The following is a 21,051-nucleotide window of genomic DNA, read 5'->3' as shown; positions in this document are numbered from 1 at the left end:
AAGCTCAATGGTAATGGAATGATAGTGATAAAGTTCTCTGCAGCCCTTAAATAACCTATCGCAATATATATCTGAAGTAGCTTTTAATATATTAATGTAATTTTTCCCCCCAATGATAACTTATAATTTGTGTAGATCCCATCTCATGTTGGAGTTGGAAAACATGACTAGATCGATTGGCTATGATTCTTGCAGGAATGAAGGCATTGCCTATGACTTTGGATTATCTAATGCAATTCTTAAAAACATACAAGAAATTCAGATTTAGAAGTCCTAAGAAATGACCAGACCTCTAAAAGCTGCATTATTATTAGCTATGAAAACTTTTGTAATAGGTATTTGTATGGTCAGCACAGTAACCGGACCAGGCAATGTGGTAGTCTATACACGAATTCTACCTGGTTATAAACAAATCTGGCAAGTTAGTAACGCTGAGCCACAACCAGAGTATTCAGATTGTAAATTGTGATAAACCGTTAATGCATTCACACTAGAACACTATTGTTGAATGTGAAATTGTAAAGAAACTTTAAACCTCCTAGCCTATTGTACCACCAACTATTTCATAGACTTGTTCTGGACGACATCCTAACAATTTATCCAAAATTTGTTTGTCCATTTTAAGGAAAAAAATTTCTTCGAAGCTGCATCACTTAAAACCATCCCTGCCCTTGTGTGGCATTGCACAATAGAATTTTTTTCACATTCATACATTAAAACATTGATTGTAACCGATATACATGTACTTCAGCCTACAGTTTAGACCTATTGCCTTGCGTGTGACCCTCTGTCCTGTGATAGTGAATACCAGCATTATCCTCACTTCAATAAGACTGAAAATTACAATTTTGCCTAATCTGACGATTTCAATAAAAGATGTTAATAAATAACCTTACTGGACGCATGCCTATATGTAGGTGTTGCAATTTCGAAAGACATCTTTATCAACCTCTGCTACAGGTGACAATATTTAAACCATTTTGTTCAAGTAATTAATTTACAACTACAAGGCGACTACTACTATTCTATTTACATGAAACTTACACCTTATATGTATAGTTTGTCTACAATTATGATTTATTTTATTCTAGTCCATTTATTGGTTTTATGAACATTTAAACTTTGTATAATTTTTGGGAGGACAAAACCGTTTAGTAAAACTAAGATATAGGATAATGAAAATCTATTATATGCTATTGTGATATTTCTATGACGCTTATCAGTTGACAAATTTAGTGTAGTAATTTTGAAAATATATAATTAGTCTATTTATAAAGTTGCTTTTTTCTTCCTTTTCTATTTAGGCTGCAATGCTGAAACTGACCAGTTGGAGCCCTTTTCATATAGATCGTCAAAGTTTGAAATTGAACTATTATGGCCCATTTAAGAACTTTCCGTTTAATGGTAAAAATTCATTATAGACGATAAGCGATACAAACCCGTATATGAAGACAAATTTATCTTAAATACTTCATTTTCGATCAACCTTTTGTCAAGTCCATAAATGTAAGTCCATAAATCCTAATGAAGCAGTAATACTAGTGGCTCTTAAGCTAGTCCTTGCCCCCACCCCTTCCCTGCCCCACCACTTCACATAACCAAGTGCTGATCCCAAAGATCCCCAACCCCTCTGAACACAAACTATTGCCCCATAACTGACGAAGTAGCCGCACCATCGTGGTAAGCTATTGGGAAGTAGATTCTCCATGGACGTCCGCATCGTTAAGCATTAGAAGAGGCATTTCTGCCAACTGATGGAATCTTCAGAAAACCTGCTGGACGCCTTACTGGCTACAGCTTGGGCGTTGCGTCACTGCACGCACCTCGCGTTCCTGGATATGGAGAAGGTGTTCGATGGCGTCATCCATCCAGCCATTTCTAGGGCCATGTAGAGCCTTTGCCAGAGCCTTTGAGGACATGCATCATGTCGGGATACGATGAGGCCTCGACGGTCATCAGTCGGAAATCAGAGGCAATCCTGATCACACGTGACGTTGAACAGGGCTACCCCATAACCCCCTTCAGTCTAATGATCAACAAGGCAATTACAGAGGCCAAGAAGGACTGTGCAGGGGTGAAGTTGAGGAACAAGAGGATCTCTACACTGGCCTTCACTGACAACTTTGTGCCAGGGACCCACTAGTCCGCAGGCATTAATAAGAAGCCTTTGCAGAACCCTTGCGGGTGAGGGCCTTGCGTGAACCCGGGAAAATGCCATACTCGGAGCCTTGAAGTCGCTGGGACGCGCAGAGATGGTTCGTCAACGCAAGTCTACGATTCCCAATCAACGAGGAACCTCTAGGGACGATGGGCCCCGAGGACTAGTACCTTGGGATTCCCGGGAGGGGGGGGGGGGTATCCCTAAGTATATTATTGTAAATAACAAGTATTCTCTAGTTTTGAACTTTATATCGTTTTTTCCATTGTACCAACTGGCATTCCTGTCGCACCTCAAATATAAACTTGTCCTAACACACCGAACATGTTCCAGAGATTACGTATTGAAAGTTAAATTCTGTCCTCAATCTTACCCGTCTTACTAGTACACCAGTCCATATCTGGACCAGCATTGTGAAGACAGGCAGGAGGAGAAATTAAAGATCCCTAACATGTGGCCCACAGGCAGCTTCTATTTGGTTATCTGGGGAAAGTAAAGGGTTCCCGATGCAGCAAACCGAGAAACAAGGTTTAAAAAAAAAATCAATCATTCTTTTTGGCATTATAATAAATACCATATTCCAGTGTGTGTGTGTGTGTGTGTGTCGATGCCATCTATAGTGCGCACCAGAACCTCCTCCCCTCCCTCCATTGCCTGTTTCCCAGTATAAAGCCGTGATCTGAATAGTTTCGTTCTCACTATACATTTTTTATTCCTCAGAAGTGATGCGGGAGGTAAATTGGACACGAGGCAGTTCACCTGAAGTGATTATCAAGGGCAGTCCTGAACACTACTATTAGCAAGTAGTGCCTATTTAGTGGAGACTAAATTGTCTGTGGTAACCAGAGCTATTTGTGATTGGACCGACGTATCCCAAGGTGGCCCAGTTTTTTTTTTACTAGATGAAATTACTGTCAGTCTCATCCAACTTAGGGCTTGTTAGACTAAGCTTTTACAAGAAGCCAAGCTGCGTGTGTGATAAGTTTCGAGGTAATGTTTTGACACTTTATACTGTGGAGGACTGTCCCACGATTTACCTAGAAAAGTAGAATCGCCGGCATGAGTACCTCTAAGATAGGCTCAGGGAAGAAATACCTTGTACGAAGGACTTTCCGGGCTGGAAGATTACAGACGTTTTTTGTTGTGTCCCAAGGGAGTGTTACACATTTACAACACGGATAAGTGTATACACACGCGTACTTTTGTTTATGGTTTTGTTTCTGCGCAGCCGCCCCCCTGTATTCCACCCCCGTGGTGAAGGGCGCCGTGCTGGATACTCCCAATTACATGTATCGACCACGGCGATCGCGTGGTCAGGTTTCTGCGTAGGAGTGAGCTCTGTGGGATGCCTACAGGATGAAGTACCCTCGTCGTCTATGTCCAGATGAATTGTGATTAATTGTATGTGTGGTTCTTTGTGTTGGTTTATTTATCTTTTTATGTGCTGTGGGAAATGGTTGTGCATGTTTCCGTATTATAAGTACTTTTTCCGACTTCTTTTGGTGGTTTGTGCTGTATTTTGAGTTTGCTTTGTAGGGTTTATTGCATTATCTTTTCTGTACTATGCATTAAAAAAGCCATATTCTAATTTTCAGCATATTTGTGCCTTTTGCTCTTAGAATACCGGACCACAGGGAACCAGCAGACCGTGTTAATGTTTTCATTTTGTGTACTGTACAGCTTTTCTTTGTGATGTTATATTTTTCTTATTTTTTGTTTAAGTGTTTCTGTGCCTTGTTAGTGTTCGTTTATAGTGCTCGGGGGCTTTATGACTGGTTTACCCATGCTTATGTTTCCATTGAGTATTATACGACCTTTTTTTATATAGGCGTGTTATACTGTTCTCAAATTCTGTTCATGCGTTTTTTACCAATGTTAATGCCGATTGTTTTTATGGCTGTGTTTACCAAAAAAACTTGTAAAATAAAGCTTTAATCTGAAAATATGCGAAGTTTTATGAAAGCAGAAAAGGGTAGTTAGTGCCATTATGAATATAAATTATACGAGGAAAATTTGCTGCGATGATAGTGTATAGTGTATGATTAATCCCTCCCCCAGCATATCCCAATTACAAGTAAAATTCAATTGATTTGAATCGGGAAGATCAGCAAGAGGTTAGACTTTAGTGTTGGGAATGATTTGACATTCTGATTTCTGCTAAGCTGCCCGAGATGCCTTATATCTATATGGTAGCTCTAAAAATGCACAAGGAAGGCTGCTGCCTTAGATACGTTGTTCCTTGCTTAAAAGCGCTTCAAAAGAACTTAGGAATATTAAGTTATTCAACAGTAACTGCTGACTTTTCTTCCCAATTCAATTCACCCACAAATAATTGACGGAAAGGTTCCAGAACATTATTCAGGGATGTCTTTTTGCTATATTTGACAATTTCGAGAATTAGAGTAGAATGCTCTTAAGCCAGTGGACCATTATTTAAAACTTAAACCATGGAGAAAGTTAATAAGATTGCATTGTAGGTAGAAGTAACGATCATTTCAACGTCTTCGTCTCAAATTTCTAGTGCGCGGTTTGATCAACATCGACTCACTTTTGTCCCCCCCCACCCCACCCCCCAAAAAAAAGTACCGACTGATTCTAAGTCTTAAAGACCAGCGAGTACACTGCTTTTTTAAGAGCGTGAAAGATTTGTGACCAGTCTTACCTAGAACGCGAACTTAATATTTGTATTTAGATTATCCATCTCTTTCATCGATAAAGCTCACAATAAAGCACTTATAATCCCGGTAAGAAAATAGCCGAGATTACGATATAGCCCTCTTATTAAGAGGGTCATAATGCATTTGATACAAGCCCTTTTCAATTACCCCAATACAATTTTTGAAAGCGTTTGTAAGAATAGAGCAAGAGATAATATACAATCGCCTTCCAGATTTCTATCATTTTAAACCCTGCAGCTAAGTTTGTTGCTGAAACAGGGCGAAAACTTGAGATCAGAATTGAAGACAAAAGCCATGTTTAATATTGGTTATGTAGTGTTGTAGCAAACCAATGTTGGAAAATTGAATCATAGGATTGATAGTAAGGAGTAAACTATTTATGAAATTAATTAGAACTAGAATAACAAGGGGTTCTAATAAATACCAGATACTTTCGCCGACAAATTCACTTACAAGGATAATTATTGTTAAAGATTCGCTACCTGGAACAAAAAGCTCAAAGTAACACTGGCTATGGTGAGCCCATAGTGCCTCTACCCCATGGTTAATAATTTTAAACCTAAGCTAATTAATACAAGTAATGAATAAATGGACGAATGTAAGCCGTCCCAATAGCCACTCCTTGGGGGTATGGAGAAGTTACGAGGGATAACATCCAGATGAACACTTCTATTAACTCCAGTTCTCAGGATCAGGACAAAGGACACTTTGCCATAACACCATAAAAGGCATCACTACACGTGCATCGGTAGTCGAGAATAGAGGTGACCTGATTAGGTCAGGAACAAGAGGACTGGACCCAGGGTAACAGACCGTCATTGCCAAAGAACATGAGTGAAAGTGCGACTACTCAGTCTACAAGTGCCATGAGGGCGAAATTGCAGCAGTCGTTGACAAGGATGCGTCAGTACGGTCAGTTGATGTCCATAAGCATCGTTATGAGGCCACTAATCGTGGCCACAAAAGCGGACCTAAAGACGATCCTGGAACCGGAACGCCAGGTCCCACTATTGGAGGCGAACGTCTCGCCGATTCCACCCAGACAAATCATTGCCGGGACAAAAAAAAAAAAGGCGAATAGGCTGAAACGCTAGTTAGTGGGCGAGGTACCCGACAGTGTGGCAAGTGAATGAAGAAAACTTTACTCTAAATGACAACATCTAAACTTTCACTACCCACTATGATCTTCGAAACGAAGCAGACCCAGGAAGCAGTGAAGAAAGATTTCGAGTGCTTTGGAATCTCTTCCCTAAACCAGATCGCCACGGAGTCTACAACGCGAGAATGCTTCAGCTATGAGCACTTCAAGTATCCAGAACAATCTGCCAAGTGCAACTCATGCTCCAGTACTGAACTATAAGGACTGTACCAACACCAAGGCGTGAACTGGAGAACACCACGCCGCCGCCACCCTCTTTAGTTCATTTTATTGTGCAGATTAGGTAGAAGCACCTAATATGGCGCCACCACCATAGCCGAAGCCAAAATTCCCTCCAGGCTTGTCACGATCCAGGCTCGTCCGCGGGAGAAACTATGAAAAGGCGGCGGCCCAATTGCGGCAAATGGTTGCGGAGCGGGAGGGGACAGATCAATCACCCGTCAAGGAGAACCGATCAAGAAGTGAAGCCTCCCTCCCCCCCTCCTCCAACGCCGCCGTCCACCAAGAGGCAAGTCGCTGCGAGTTTAGTCCTGACCAGTTCGAGCCTTCAGTAAGCCCAACCCGTCCTCGACTTTAGTCCATAACATTCAGCGGTCAACCCCACAGACGCATTCATAAATCTTAACATGCTGTTCATTCAAAACGGGAATTCTCAAGTATAAATTAATAATATATTATATTAGCATATTGTGTATATATAGGCATAGGATAGATAGGTTAGGTGTTTAGGTTCTGGTGGCGATTATTTGTATTTGTAGTACGTGGGTGAAGCATTTATAGCGTTGTGATTCTAACAAAATTCGTCAGTGAAGCACTTGTTCCGGATATGTTCGAACGTCAGCAGTTGAGAGTCATGTGTAAACCGCTTTTCATTCATAAACAGGGGGGTTTGGCAGGTGCATGGAATCACTTTTGGATCTTTGTTTGGAGGACGGGCTGGTAAGCCAGATGCAGACTACGACCCTACCAGCTGTACCAAAGATTGGCTCCCAACTGATCACCCCGGCCTACACACTGCAGAACCCCCCCCCCCCCCCCCTGAAAACGTCACTCTTTGAATGCGCAGAAGAATCTATTATCCTCATCATGCAAAGCTTTGTTAGTTGCACTACAATTCCATATATCTGCACCTGGAGAAAGAAGACTTTGGTAACGAATTTTCAACACTCCTAACCACTAAGTCTTATAACCCCAGGAAAGGTCAAAATATTCAAGATTCTATATTTTTTTTTTTTAGTGAAAGCTTGCAGAGCTACTTTTTCGTATTCCAAGTAATGCTGAAACTTTCCAAAGTGAAAAATCTTTCACTTGGCACATGTCTTAGCAACCCCCGCCCCCCCCCCCCCCCCTCACACAGTCACCAAAACTCGTTAGGTTGGTCAGCTAATACCAAGCTTTTAAATTTAAAGCAGGTTGAGCCTACTGTTAACCATTAATTGTCCCAACATTTGTGAGGGACAAATTCCAACATCTGGATCGTCATTTTGGACGAAGGAAATAACTGGCAAGAACGCTGCTGGTGATCCCATACTAACCTCACCAAGTTTACATTGGTACTATATAGCTTACCAATCAATAATGCCCTTGTTGAACTAGTATTTACGAGAGTAACATCTGCGATAAATTAAAATTATCAATTATTAGTGTACTTTAGCTTTTGACATCAATCTTTAGAGAAAATTTTAGTCATTTGAATCGCCCATGTCTATGCAAAATAGTCTGCAATATGCAATAACGGTTTTGGAGGCATACGAAGATTTTAATAATCAACTGAAAACTATGTGGACTATATCCCATTATGCTTCATACAGCAAACTGTTTACACACAATAAGGTACATTGGGTTTACTAGAGAATGGCAGATTTTTATATTTTTGTCATGCCACTAACACGTAGGGTTTCGGGCAGGTCCTTAATATAACTAAATTAATGGATATTTCCTAACAAAATTTAACAATGTTAAGTAAAATGTTAATGTTGGTAAGCTATCTTTGTAAACTATCCTTTGAAAAAAAAAATTTAGCTACTTTTGTTACAAATTTGCCACTTTGACTGTTCGCTTTTCAGCAATTCTACTCTGGCAACCCTGATGTTGCAGACTCTTCAGACAAAAATCTTTGTAATTCCATCGCTGCAGCAAAAAATGCGACACCTACTCGGTAGAAGACCTACTTATGGAAGTTTTTGATCTCCCACAAAACTGTTCTGTGTAGCCAGACAAAACTGAAGACGTAGGAGGTCTTCACTAACCCACCAGCTCCCCCTAACTGGTACAGCCGGCCCTCCGAGGCTGAAATCCACCATGAAGACCTTCCCCCCCCCCCCCCCCCATCCGTTTACAGATCTAGTATCAGCAATTGGCATTTGCTCTAAAAAGCTATTTACGGCCTATTCATGCCGTGCTACTTTGAACATTTTGTGCCAAGTAGCCGAATCTATATAGGATAGCAGCCGGATTTGTCTTAGAAATGCAAGTCTCGCCCTAACCACATACTCAGACCTTGACAAAGCACTCAAGGGCGCGAAAGACCATCTTTACACAAGTCACAAATACAGAAGTGGGTTTTTAACTATTTCGTAACTATTCTAGCAACCTTTCATTGCAGAACACTTAACAGGTCTGGCGAAATTCGTCCCCTGGAGCTAGATTGTCCAGGCCTCTCCAAATACTACTATATAGTAGGTGCATTTGCATGAAGGGTTTATCCTCCCAATGACTGCACCAGTATAAATGTTGAGACGCGTTCATGTTGAGAATGAAAGTTAAAGTTTATTGCGCTTTGGTGTAGATAGAGGAGCGGATACTAAATCAGAGGTATGTTAGAGGGAGACTTGCCGCACCGTACGGCGGTATGTTGTGTTTATGGCGTCAGCCGATCCATGGTGTAGGGACAAGGCATTTGTTTCCTGTGTTTAGCTGTTGGTGGCGCCAAGTATAAATTTGGCACGGGTCAGATGTGACCCAATTTGTTGGTCGACTGGAGATATTTAGCCAATGCTTTGACTTATTTTCCCTGTAACGAGAGGTCACCTCGTAATATGCACTATGGTAAAGGGTATTTTAAGTGCGATAAATACTGGTTTGAAATGTACTCTGGCACTGATGGCAGAGACTGAAGGAGATGGTGTTGGATTGTTTCGGGCACGACAGTGGAGGCAGAGTTCGTTAATGTCTTAAGAACAGAAGCACACGCCAAACTGGCCTGTGCTTCCAGTTAGGCGTGTCCCAGCCTTAATCTGGTCATCGTTACATCAATTTCTCTGCTTTTATATCTAACGTGTTTAAGTTTCCATTTCTTTTTAATGGATCCGTAGTACAAAGGTGAGCATGAAGTTTTCCCATTTCGTTACAAAATCTGTTACGTCCATTTATGATCGACATGCAATGGTTCTCTAGCTAGTAACGCCTTAAGACTATAATAAGACTAGGAAACTACTGACCGTGAATATATGGTATTGCAACCAGTCCTCTTAAAAATGACAGTCACTTTTGACTCTTATTCGCGCTATGGTCAAATTTGGACGTACTTTTAAATGAAATCGACTCAGTGACGTACTGTTCCGTTTGAGTCGTCCGGCTTACTCGGCAAGCTTAGAAAAGGAAACTTTCCATTAACGTTTTTCATACCGTTTTGAAACGATTTCCTGCCCACCTAACCTATCAGAGGACCCTTAACTTACTGTTTAAACAAATTCCAAATTTTAATTTTTTCATTTTCAAACTACTGTATTTACAATTTATTGATTTGCAAGAGTGAACTGGTAATGAATTCCTGTGACCATCCACATGTTGGTTGGTCCACAAATAAGACTCCACAATACAATTAGAATAATTAACAGTTCTTTGCTGAAGATATGGTATAGACGGCAGTGTACAGGAACTAACAGCACTTTTGGCACACTACCAGACGCAGGCTTTAAAGCAACTCTTTAGAAGTGCTGTATCCCCACCTTAGTGTGTGGCGTTTTGAAGCATATCAAGTAAACAAATCATTTTACAGACAATCACCTTTTCTCCGAACCGAGCCAACGGGACAAGTGTAGGCATCTTGTGCACGCTGGAAGCAGGATGGTCGACAACTCTAGGCAAAAGCTCAACCATACATCACACAGGCCATTTGAATCCCCCTGTCGCCCAATTCAGCGGCTAAGCCACTGTTCAGTACAGTCACATGCAAGACTGATGAGGGAAGAGTAACCATGGCAAGTCACGAGTGGCTTACCATGCCTGCTGCACGACTGTCTTTCCACACGAACGTTAGCGACAACCACCATGATTTACGTACACCACAACACAAATGGCTGTTGCGATCGAGATGGATTCGGTGATGTGGGCTTGGTCGAAACTCGTGCATTTTCATACATCAATGATAATACTCCTGGGGGGGGGGGGTTAATGGCACTACTCTGGGGCGCATATATAACAAGTTATCCAGGAAAAGTTGAGGTTGACAAGGTTCCAACTTACAGACTAGATAAAATGTATGATTGAAATTAAAGCTTGAACAAGATAACATTAAACTATAAATGTCGAGCCAAGTGACTCTGCAAATGGAAAATATTAGAAGATAAAAAACCTTGGGCTCGCTGGATGGTTCAAATCGAAGGTTAGACACGTGAATGAGTAGTTGCATATAATCAAGAATCTACCTATAGTTAGAAGTTAAAATCTTTAAAACCAAATCAAAGAACATTCGGAGCCGCTGCATCCGATTATGTGGACTCCGATTGTCAAAACGTTAGTTACTGCGTGTGGAACATGGATTTATGAACCTTAACCCTTTCAGGCTTCGTCTGCTAATCTACCCGTCATCAACTACATTACATCCAGCGGTCGACCCCACAGATGCATTAAAATTTTAAAGCTTCATTCAAAACGGGAATTCTCAAATTTAAATTATAATATTTCTAGCATATTGTGCATATATATGCATCTGTTAGGTTACCTGTTTTTGTTCTGTTAGCGATTATTTTTATTTGTAGTACGTGGGTGAAGCATTTACAGCGTTGTGGTTCGAACAAAATTAGTCGGTGAAACACTTTGCTGAAGTGTTCCAACAAAATTAGTTTTGAGTTTTGTGAAAACCAGTTTTTCCATTCATAAAACAGGTTTGGCGGGTGCATGGGATCACTTTTGGGTCTGTTTGGAGGACGGGCTGCTGCTAATATAGCAGAAGGCTGCTCATAGTTTTCGAACTTTGGGAAAGTTCCTGTAAAATTTAGTTAAAATATCTAACCCTACCCAGCACCCCCCCGCCCCACTTCCCCCCCCCCCCCTTTTCCTCCACTTCACGTGCAGGGTAAAATGATAGGGTGTCAGAGCATTTTCTTACGGAGGCATGCGATTTGCATTAGAAATGCAAACAATCGGTAATTAGCCTGTGCCACATTGCAAAGTTGATGGGCGTGCAGGGAGTGTGGGGGGAGGGGGGGGGGGGAGAAGACTAGTCACACCCGGAACAGTCAAAGACCTAACCATCAATCGTGCTGTTCGCATGTAGCTAGCTAGAAATATTCTCTCGTGTGGGATGGGCTGCACCTTTGTACTATACGCATGTTGGCCAACCGAGTAAATGTTTTTGTGTGGTTTCCACGGTCGGCTGGCCGATGGTGGCCGTGTTGAAACTGCGATTTTATCCCACTGTTGTGAACTTCTGAACCCACTGTTGTGAAACTGACGGTTGTCGACCTCTTTCAACCGTCTGATGGTTGAAGGATCTAGGAACGCCGCTAAACTGATCGGCTGCCGACGAGCCGACAAACTGCAGAATTGAACAGAGAAGCCGCCAATGGATGGTCCCAATTTAACTTTGGGGTTATCGCTTTGGTGAGAACGACGTTAACCGAGAATTTCTGTAGTTCCCGGTGGATGGGCCATGGCCACTAGGATCAAGGAAGTGGTTAAGGGGCGGGCAACGAGCAAGTTCAGCAATTACCAGGCTTGGTCTAAGTGGTAGGATGTGCGCTATTGTCTAGTACAAGTACACGTGTGTAGCAAGCGTTTATAACCTACTGTGCTCGAATTAGTCTTTGGTGCCTTTGTTCGTGCTTGCAGAGGTATCTCCATCTTTTTCTTCCCTTCATTTATGTTTACTGGATACTGGGTATTTGGTTTATATTTTCCGTTAAGGGTGATTCTAATGTGCGGTATTGTGTGGTGTGTATTACCAAGTAACTGGTTGTGTATATTTAAAGTCTTTTACCGGGGGGGGGGGGCCATTTTAATGGTACAGTTATTTACACGTATGTAAAATAAAACTGCGTAGTGGCTTTAAGGTTTTGTTTCTGATCATTCTTGTCATTTGTATGCGTTTAGTGTTATACATTACCCAAGAGATTTCTTGCTTTTCAATTTTACATTTATCGTTTCTGTACTACTTGTGTAAGTCCATTTATGTGGCCAGGGAAGTTGTGGGGGTTAAGGAGGGATGCTTTTAACCTTTGTTTTGGGGCTTTAGTTCTTATTTGCTAGCTTGCAGCTCTTTACTCTGCAAGTTAGTTTAATAAATGAAAGACAATTATATCAAAGTACAAAATTAACCCCCCCCCCCCCCACACACTGAACAAGTCCTATCCAGACTAATAACTTGTTACGTAGAGCCTGGAGTTCAACGACTGCAATGTTTTAACCTGCTGGGAACTAACCGTTAGTCTGAGGTATCAATTTGCACCAAGTAACAGATTACCAGGAAAAGGAATAAGAACCATTAATTTTTCTATAATATCTACACATTTTTACAATCCCAGGATGTACCCTGGGTTTGTACCTTCAGTGCCATGGTCATTACTTTCGGCCACTTTACTCCCGGGTACTTTTTTACTGCCAGGTGAACAGGCGCATCAAAAGAATTATACCCATTTGTTTCTACCATAACCATGTATCTAACCCGGGTCCTTGGCACAACGTTTCTAGCCCTGACAGGGAAGGACCTGTGGGCGTTCAGTCCATTGTGGTACAAATTGTGGAAATTTCTTCGAGCTTCTCTACTTTCCATACACGAAGTTAGGACATTGCAGGAATCCTATCTCCCCCACCCCCCAACACTGGATCGCCACAAGAGAAACTTTAAACTAGCATATCTCTAGCAGTGTCAATGAGCCTGGGAACGCTGAGGGCATTAACTACCCGGGGGTTGGGGGGGGGGGGAAGGGACCAAGTATCTTATGCTATAGAGACCAAGATTATCAACCTTCCAGTTGCTTTTACTAGTTTGATTTCACCGCTTCGCAGTAGTTGGCCGCACCACATTAATAGGCAATCCAGGGTGGATATACCCTATGAAGTCCAACACCACTAACGCTCAGGGAAAGGGGGGGGGGAATATCGCGGCTCCAGCTGGGGTGGGGGGGGGGGGAAGCAAGGGATCGACAGGAATGTGTCCATTAAAAAAAAAAAGTGGTTTTCTGCTGGCCACAGAGCCGAGGAAAGTAGTCATTAAGGTCGTAGCCTCTTTCATCCCAACCATTTGAGCCGTCACAGTGCCACCCGCATTCAAATTGCTATCTTAACTATCGCCCCGTTGCAAGTACGCTTATTCAGTGTGAATTTAGTCCAAGATGAAGGGCCACTAATTTAGATTGGGATTTAGAGTTTATACCCGTCTTGTTGACATGGGTACTGCCAAATGCGAGCTCTTTAGTGGGGGCCGAGGCGGCCCACTGCTCCTTGGGGCGGTTTTCCATTACGAGATATTGGCGATAAGACCATTAATGTATAATATATAGCCCTTTAAATAAAACATTAACTAGCTTATTGTAATTACAAGGCGTGAAGGATAGATGAATTTGTTAATGTAATATTCTCCGTTGAGGTCCGATAAATTATTCCCGCCATCTAATTTTTGCGCTACCTCTCACAGGATGAGTACGGGGTGCATAATTAACTACCCGCCTCCAGCGACCACCATCATATCAAAAGATAGCATGACATGGGCTATTTCCAACCCCCAACCCCCCAACCCAACCCCCAGGGGGGGGGACCAAAGACGGCCCCAAGACAGGCCAAAATTACAATTTTTCATCGTCAACTGGCAGATATCCGCCTTTATTGATATCTTTCTGAAATTTGTACACCTTCCCCTCCCCCAAACACTTTGTACACAGCGTACCAATCACGAATGAATTAAATATAGGTCAAGAAACCCTAATGGGTGAGCGTGGAAGTGGGGATAGGGGAAGAATTAGTGGGGGTGAGGGGAAGAATTAGTGGGGGTGAGAGGAAGGGTTTTCAGTACGAGGTAAAGAGCCAGGGCTAGACCCAGCTGCATGGCATTGAAATCGTTATGACCAGACTAGGCAGTGAAGGCAAGGAATCGGATCTGACAACATTTCGTCTTTTTGAGCACCCACGGAGACAGCAGCCCTCAGCTGGGTGTGCCCTGGAGGCTCACACCAGATGTGGTCTTAGATCTGTTAATCAGCATCGTGCCCCACCCAAGGCACCAGAAAACGGGAGCTAGTTGGCCCCCCCCCCCCCCCGAAAGAGGGGGGGAGAAGAGTTAGGAGGCTATAGTTGGAAGTTTGGTGATTTGAGTAGTGGTATATTACAGGAGAGGGGTTATGTAAAGGACGGAGCAGGAGGTGGATCGTCGATCAGGTTAAAGAGGTTGTGCGTATGTCTGGGTCTGCTTAGGACGTTTCTGAGGAACGTGTCGTAGTTGTCATAAGTGAGAATTCTGTCAATCTGTTTCTTCCCCATAGTATCCCAGGTTATGTTAAGAGGTGGGATGTTCGCCCACTCATGCAGGGCCTTACTGGTGGTGAAGTCCTGCCAATGGGTATGTAACACCCATCTCTGAGCCCTGTTCTGGGTACGCTGGAGTTTTTTCCTATTTGTTGGTGCTGCAAGTGTGAGTGGGATCGGTGCATATGTTAGGAGTGGGCGAATAAGCGTTTTGTATAGATAGAGCTTGGTGGCTTGGGAGGCATGTTTGAGTGGGTAGAGTTTTGATAAGAGCGTTTGAGGCTATAGCTTTCTTGGGTGTTATGCGTGTGTGAAAGCGAAGGTTTTAGTCTAATGCGAGTCCAAGTACTGTGGTGTTGTTGACTCTTGGGATCTGGGTTGCATCTGGTGGTTGAGAGTAGAGTTTTACTGGGGCAGGGTTACGTCGTTTGTTGTAGAAAAAGTATGTAATTTTAGACTTGTTGGGGTTTGTTTTTATTCGCCAGTCGTGTTCCCAGAGGGTGACTGTATTTCTTGTTGTGCTTTCCGTGTGAGGGCGTTAATCTTATAGTCCGAGATCAGTCGAGTTACGTCGTCAGCGTAGCAAAGGGTCATTGATGTCCAGTATATTGGGTCAGGGATGTCGTTTATATAGAGTATGTATAAGGTTGGTGAGAGAACTGAGCCCTGGGGGACACCTGCATTTAGGTTCAAGTAACCTGACAGCTTGCTGAGGAACTTGATTTGCATCTTTCTATTTGTTTGAAAGCTGCAAAGTAGCCTCTGCATGTTGTCAGATAGTTGAAATAGAGTGCAGAGTTTGTAACGTAGGCCGTCGTGCCATACAGTGTCAAAAGCTTTTTCGACGTACTTTGCAATGAGGGCCGTCTTGGCCCTCTGGTGTTTATTTATGGAGAGGTAGTTATGTTCAGTGCGTCTTTTGTTGAGCGGTGTTGTCTGAAGCCAAATTGTTTGTCAATATGTTAGTGTTCTAGGTGATACCTGAGTTTATGATTAATGAGTTTTTCGTATACTTTCCCTAATGTCTCTTAGTAGGCTGATCGGTCTGTAGTTCTTGGGGTCTGTCGGGGATTTTTTGGGTTTTGGAATGAGGATTGCTGTGGCTTCTTTGAATGGGCTTGGGAAATATCCTGTTGCTAGTGAGGCGTTGTAGACGTCTGTGAGTGCAAAGATTAGGGGTCTGGAAGTTGCTTGAGGAGAGCTTGGCCAATGCCAGAGGCTCCTGGGGCTTTACGTCTGGTGTTCTTGAGCACGAGTTTAACTTCTTCAGGTAGTATTGATTCTGTGAGGTCACTTTCTAAATCGTCTAGTGTCGCGAGGTCAATGGTAGGGTGGTGTGTGATGGCATGAGGGTTGTGTCATATCCATGTTTCTACTCTGTTTATGTTTTGTATTGCTGTTGGCTGTGGGGGGTGGGGATTGAAGATTTCCTGCCAGTGTTTGAATATGTCTACTTCTGAGGGATCTGTAGTTTTGATTGTTGCGAGTGATGTATGCAATCACGACTAATGCTTCCCCAATATTGCCTCTTCACTAGTCCCATATTCACCGTTTTTCTAACAACTATTTAAGGAAATTGGCTAAGCTACATTATTTGAGATGGAAGTTAGAGGAAAAGTACATTAACTATTTTATGTCTAAAATTGACTATCTGCTGTCAGCCTCTGCCAACCAACCGCCCATTGGTTATTCAGCCCCCGTCCCTCCTACTGATATTCTCTTATGCAGAATCCCTCCCCAGCCAGAAGTTGGTGCAGTACCCCCCTAATCAGACTACTGCAGAACATCCCAGAGAAGGAAAAGTCCCAGAAGACAGAGGCACGCTGCTGTTTGCGTATATAGTGACCTTTTATTTGTGATAATTTTGACATTATTACGTAGTATCCATGAGACAAGCTACAGGGCTAGATTTAGGGAATGGTGTCAATTACCTTCAGGTAAACGTTTGCGCAAAGTTATATTTATGTTTATTGCTAAATCTAAACTGCAGGTAGTCTAGTAACGTGACCTGATCAGGCAATGAGAGATCTTTAATAACAAGACCGACTTCTGTATTCTTTCCTCAAGTCAAAGGAATATACCACGAAGTTCAACAAGACTTGCTAGTGTGCTCCAATCCTTACTTTAAAGTTTACAATTTAGAAAAATTGTTAGGACAGGTTAATAAACCTGTCCTAACGCAAGTACGTACTAATGACAATTTTCAACCTTTTATGTTGCACTAAAGTCAGAACAAAAATATATGGTAGGTTCAATATCAAATCCAACTAGACAGCTGTTGCCTACAACAATTTATATTTAAAGCCCAGCAAAATACTATAACTCCTTATGACCGACTGCTTTAAAGACAGTTTATGCTAAACTTCAAAATCTGTAGTTTTTTTTTCAATAAAATTTTCACAACAGCTACAAGACATTCACCATTTGAGATCTACATTAAACTCAAATAGAGCAACTATTACGGTCATAAAATCCAGTTATCGTTACTGTTGCCAACGAGCGCTCTTAAAGGAACAAAATACGAGCTATGCCAGGCTTCTTAAAATTTCTATTCCATAAAATTTCCACGTAGAAACTAGTGTAAAATGCAATCCCACTCACCTAGCAGCGATAGCGAGTATGGTCGAAGTACAGGTGCAGCTGTAGCCTAGTACAAATCTAATACTTCAACCAGCAGGCCAGTCTCTCCGATCATTAGGTGACGCAAGGCTCGTTTGCAAAATTTCTCCAGTCATCAAGACACTTAACTAATCCTGTAATGAAGTTATTTATCACGATTTGCAAGACATTTAACAAGTTTATATGCATAAAAATACTCTCCGCCCCCACGCTTTTGCTATGCAAGTTATTAATTGTTAAAAAGCAGTCTTGCCAGAGTGGCTGATTGAAAAATAAAACTTGTTCAAATTATTTACTATAATTTGTACCGCTAGTTAAAAATAAAATTGAACTTAAAAAAATTGACAAGTCAAACAGCACTCCAATGTACAAATTAGTTACGTGTCAAGATGGAGGGAGGGAGGGAGGGACGTCCAAGATCACCACTCATCACCTCCAAGACTGTAAAAGTAGACTTCGTAAATCAACCACCTCCTTAAAATCCCCCAAAATCAACACGTTGAAGATAGCATAGCAAACTAGACCAAACACAGCATTATACAGTAAAGTCCCCGCTATATTAACCCCTCATTTGTGAGTCATTTGTGTTAACAAACAATAAAAGCTTCACAGCGTCTCAAGAACACATAAGGCAAGAGTCTCGAACAAGAAGCCCGTCTTGGGACCACACAGCCAACCTACCTCTCACCACCGTGACGGCTGGACACAGAATGACCACCAACACCGTCCTCGCTACCTCAATCACTCCCTCCACCTCTGAACTGCTTGTTTAGGGAAGAACGAGGCAGTGCCCCGGTCAAGCTCTCCCTTCACGAGCAATATCAGAGTGCTGAAATATGAAATCCTTTAGCCTAAGTTGATATTATTTGTATATATATGTATATATTATATATATTCAACTATAAAATAACCTTAACATACTGCGCACATTTAAACACTGGTTAGGTTAGGTGTTTAGGTTCTGTTAGCGATTATTTGTATTTGTAGTACATGGGTGAAGCATTTACAGCGTTGTGGTTCGAACAAAACTCGTCAGTGAAGCACTTGTTCCGGAAGTGTTCGAACGTCATCAGTTGTGAGTCGTGTGTAAACCGCCAGCACACATGGAACATGTAGCACAGTTGCCAGAACACAACATATTGTACTTGTAATATCGAACGTAAAACATCTAATTCCTTTTATTGTTGCAGACCTCAACATTTCTTGCACGAATGCAACGAACATCGTAAATATAAAGAAAGTTGTGTTACAGTCAACACCAGATTGTGTTGATTCATTGCTTATCCATAAACATCGACCTTTCAATATCTTTGTTAATTGCAACATTACAAATGCCGAATAATTATATAATAATAGTAGCAGCAATAAACTTTATTGTTGCAACACAAGGACCGTTCACAGTGTTAGTAAAGATTTAGGTGCAGGTAAGCAATTGCATTCTTGGAAACTTTGCTGTTAATTATATTTAAGTAAATAATGGCCTTTACAGGAGATGATAAAAATGTTGAATCTTTGTGTTTCAAGTGCTGGAATTCCTCGCAGTCTTGTCAATATTAACATTTCTTGAAGCGTGCAACGTTGCAATAATGGAAGAGCTAGAGAAGGCTCCAGTGCTCGAGAAATTGGATTTACACACGTCATGGTGTAAGTGTTTAATTTACACAATGCTGACAATTATTTAATTAGTTTCAGAAGCGCTAACCGTAAATAAGCTTAGTGTTGAAGAGTATATATATATATATATATATATATATATATATATATATATATATATATATATATATATATATATATATATATATATATATATATATATATATATATATATATATATATATATATATATATATATATATATATATGTCGTACCTAGTAGCCAGAACTCACTTCTCAGCCTACTATGCAAGGCCCGATTTGCCTAATAAGCCAAGTTTTCATAAATTAATTGTTTTTCGGCTACCGAACCTACCTAACCTAACCTAACCTAACTTTTTCAGCTACATAACCCAACCTAACTTATAGAGATAGGTTAGGTTAGGTTAGGTAGGGTTGGTTAGGTTCGGTCATATATCTACGTTAATTTGAACTCAAATGAAAAAAAATTGAACTCATACATAATGAAATGGGTAGCTTTATCATTTCATAAGAAAAAAATTAGAGAAAATATATTAATTCAGGAAAACTTGACTTGTTAGGCAAATCGGGCCATGCATAATAGGCTGAGAAGTGAGTTCTGGCTACTAGGTACGACATATATATATATATATATATATATATATATATATATATATATATATATATATATATATATGTCGTACCTAATAGCCAGAACACACTTCTGAGCCAACTATGCAAGGCCCGATTTGCCTAATAAGCCAAGTTTTCATGAATTAATTGTTTTTCGACAACCTAACCTACCTAACCTAACCTAACCTAACTTTTTATGCTACCTAACCTAACCTAACCTATAAAGATAGGTTAGGTTAGGTTAGGTAGGGTTGGTTAGGTTCGGTCATATATCTACGTTAATTTTAACTCCAATAATAATAAATTGACCTCATACATAATGAAACGGATAGCTTTATCATTTCATAAGAAAAAAATTAGAGAAAATATATTAATTCAGGAAAACTTGGCTTATTAGGCAAGTCGGGCCTTGCATAGTAGGCTGAAAAGTGCGTTCTGGCTACTAGGTACGACATATATATATATATATATATATATATATATATATATATATATATATATATATATATATATATATATATATATATATATATATGTCGTACCTAGTAGCCAGAACTCACTTCTCAGCCTACTATTCAAGGCCCGATTTGCCTAATAAGCCAAGTTTTCATGAATTAATGTTTTTTCGTCTACCTAACCTACCTAACCTAACCTAACCTAGCTTTTTTTGGCTACCTAACCTAACCTTACCTATAAATATAGGTTAGGTTAGGTTAGGTAGGGTTGGTTAGGTTCGGTCATATATCTACGTTAATTTTAACTCCAATAAAAAAAAATTGACCTCATACATAGAGAAAAGGGTTGCTTTATCATTTCATAAGAAAAAAATTATAGTAAATATATTAATTCAGGAAAACTTGGCTTATTAGGCAAATCGGGCCTTGAATAGTAGGCTGAGAAGTGAGTTCTGGCTACTAGGTACGACATATATATATATATATATATATATATATATGTCGTACCTAGTAGCCAGAACGCACTTCTCAGCCTACTATGCAAGGCCCGATTTGCGTAATAAGCCAAGTTTTCATGAATTAATGTTTTTTTCGACTACCTAACCTACCTAACCTAACCTAACCTAACTTTTTCAGCTACTTAACCTAACCTAACCTATAAAGATAGGTTAGGTTAGGTTAGGTAGGGTTGGTTAGGTTCGGTCATATATCTACGTTAATTTTAACTCCAATAAAAAGAAATTGACCTCGTACATAATGAAATGGGTAGCTTTATCATTTCATAAGAAAAAAATTAGAGAATATATATTAATTCAGGAAGATTTGGCTTATTAGGCAAATCGGGCCTTGCATAGTAGGCCGAGAAGTGCGTTCTGGCTACTAGGTACGACATATATATATATATATATATATATATATATATATATATATATATATATGTCGTACCTAATAGCCAGAACGCACTTAGCCTACTATTCAAGGCCCGATTTGCCTAATAAGCCAAGTTTTCATGAATTAATGTTTTTTCGTCTACCTAACCTACCTAACCTAACC

The 21,051-nt window shown here is 40.8% G+C and overlaps 1 long non-coding RNA gene across 4 annotated transcripts in view; it reads right to left on the bottom strand.

Moving 5' to 3' along the window:
- LOC138352908 (uncharacterized) overlaps positions 1-21,051 on the bottom strand; it is a 560,090-nt gene that overhangs the window by 293,783 nt on the left and 245,256 nt on the right. For all 4 annotated transcript variants that reach the window (XR_011222962.1, XR_011222961.1, XR_011222960.1 and 1 more), the window contains exons 5-6: positions 17,978-18,125; positions 17,279-17,430 (exon numbers count right to left, since the gene is read on the bottom strand). This is a non-coding gene — a long non-coding RNA (uncharacterized lncRNA). The remainder of the gene's footprint in view (positions 1-17,278; positions 17,431-17,977; positions 18,126-21,051) is intronic.

This window comes from Procambarus clarkii, chromosome 55 (genome assembly GCF_040958095.1).
Source record: "Procambarus clarkii isolate CNS0578487 chromosome 55, FALCON_Pclarkii_2.0, whole genome shotgun sequence".
NCBI lineage: Eukaryota > Metazoa > Arthropoda > Malacostraca > Decapoda > Cambaridae > Procambarus > Procambarus clarkii.
The sequence above is the reverse complement of the archived record's forward strand: the minus strand, read 5'-3'. Positions and strand labels throughout refer to the sequence as shown.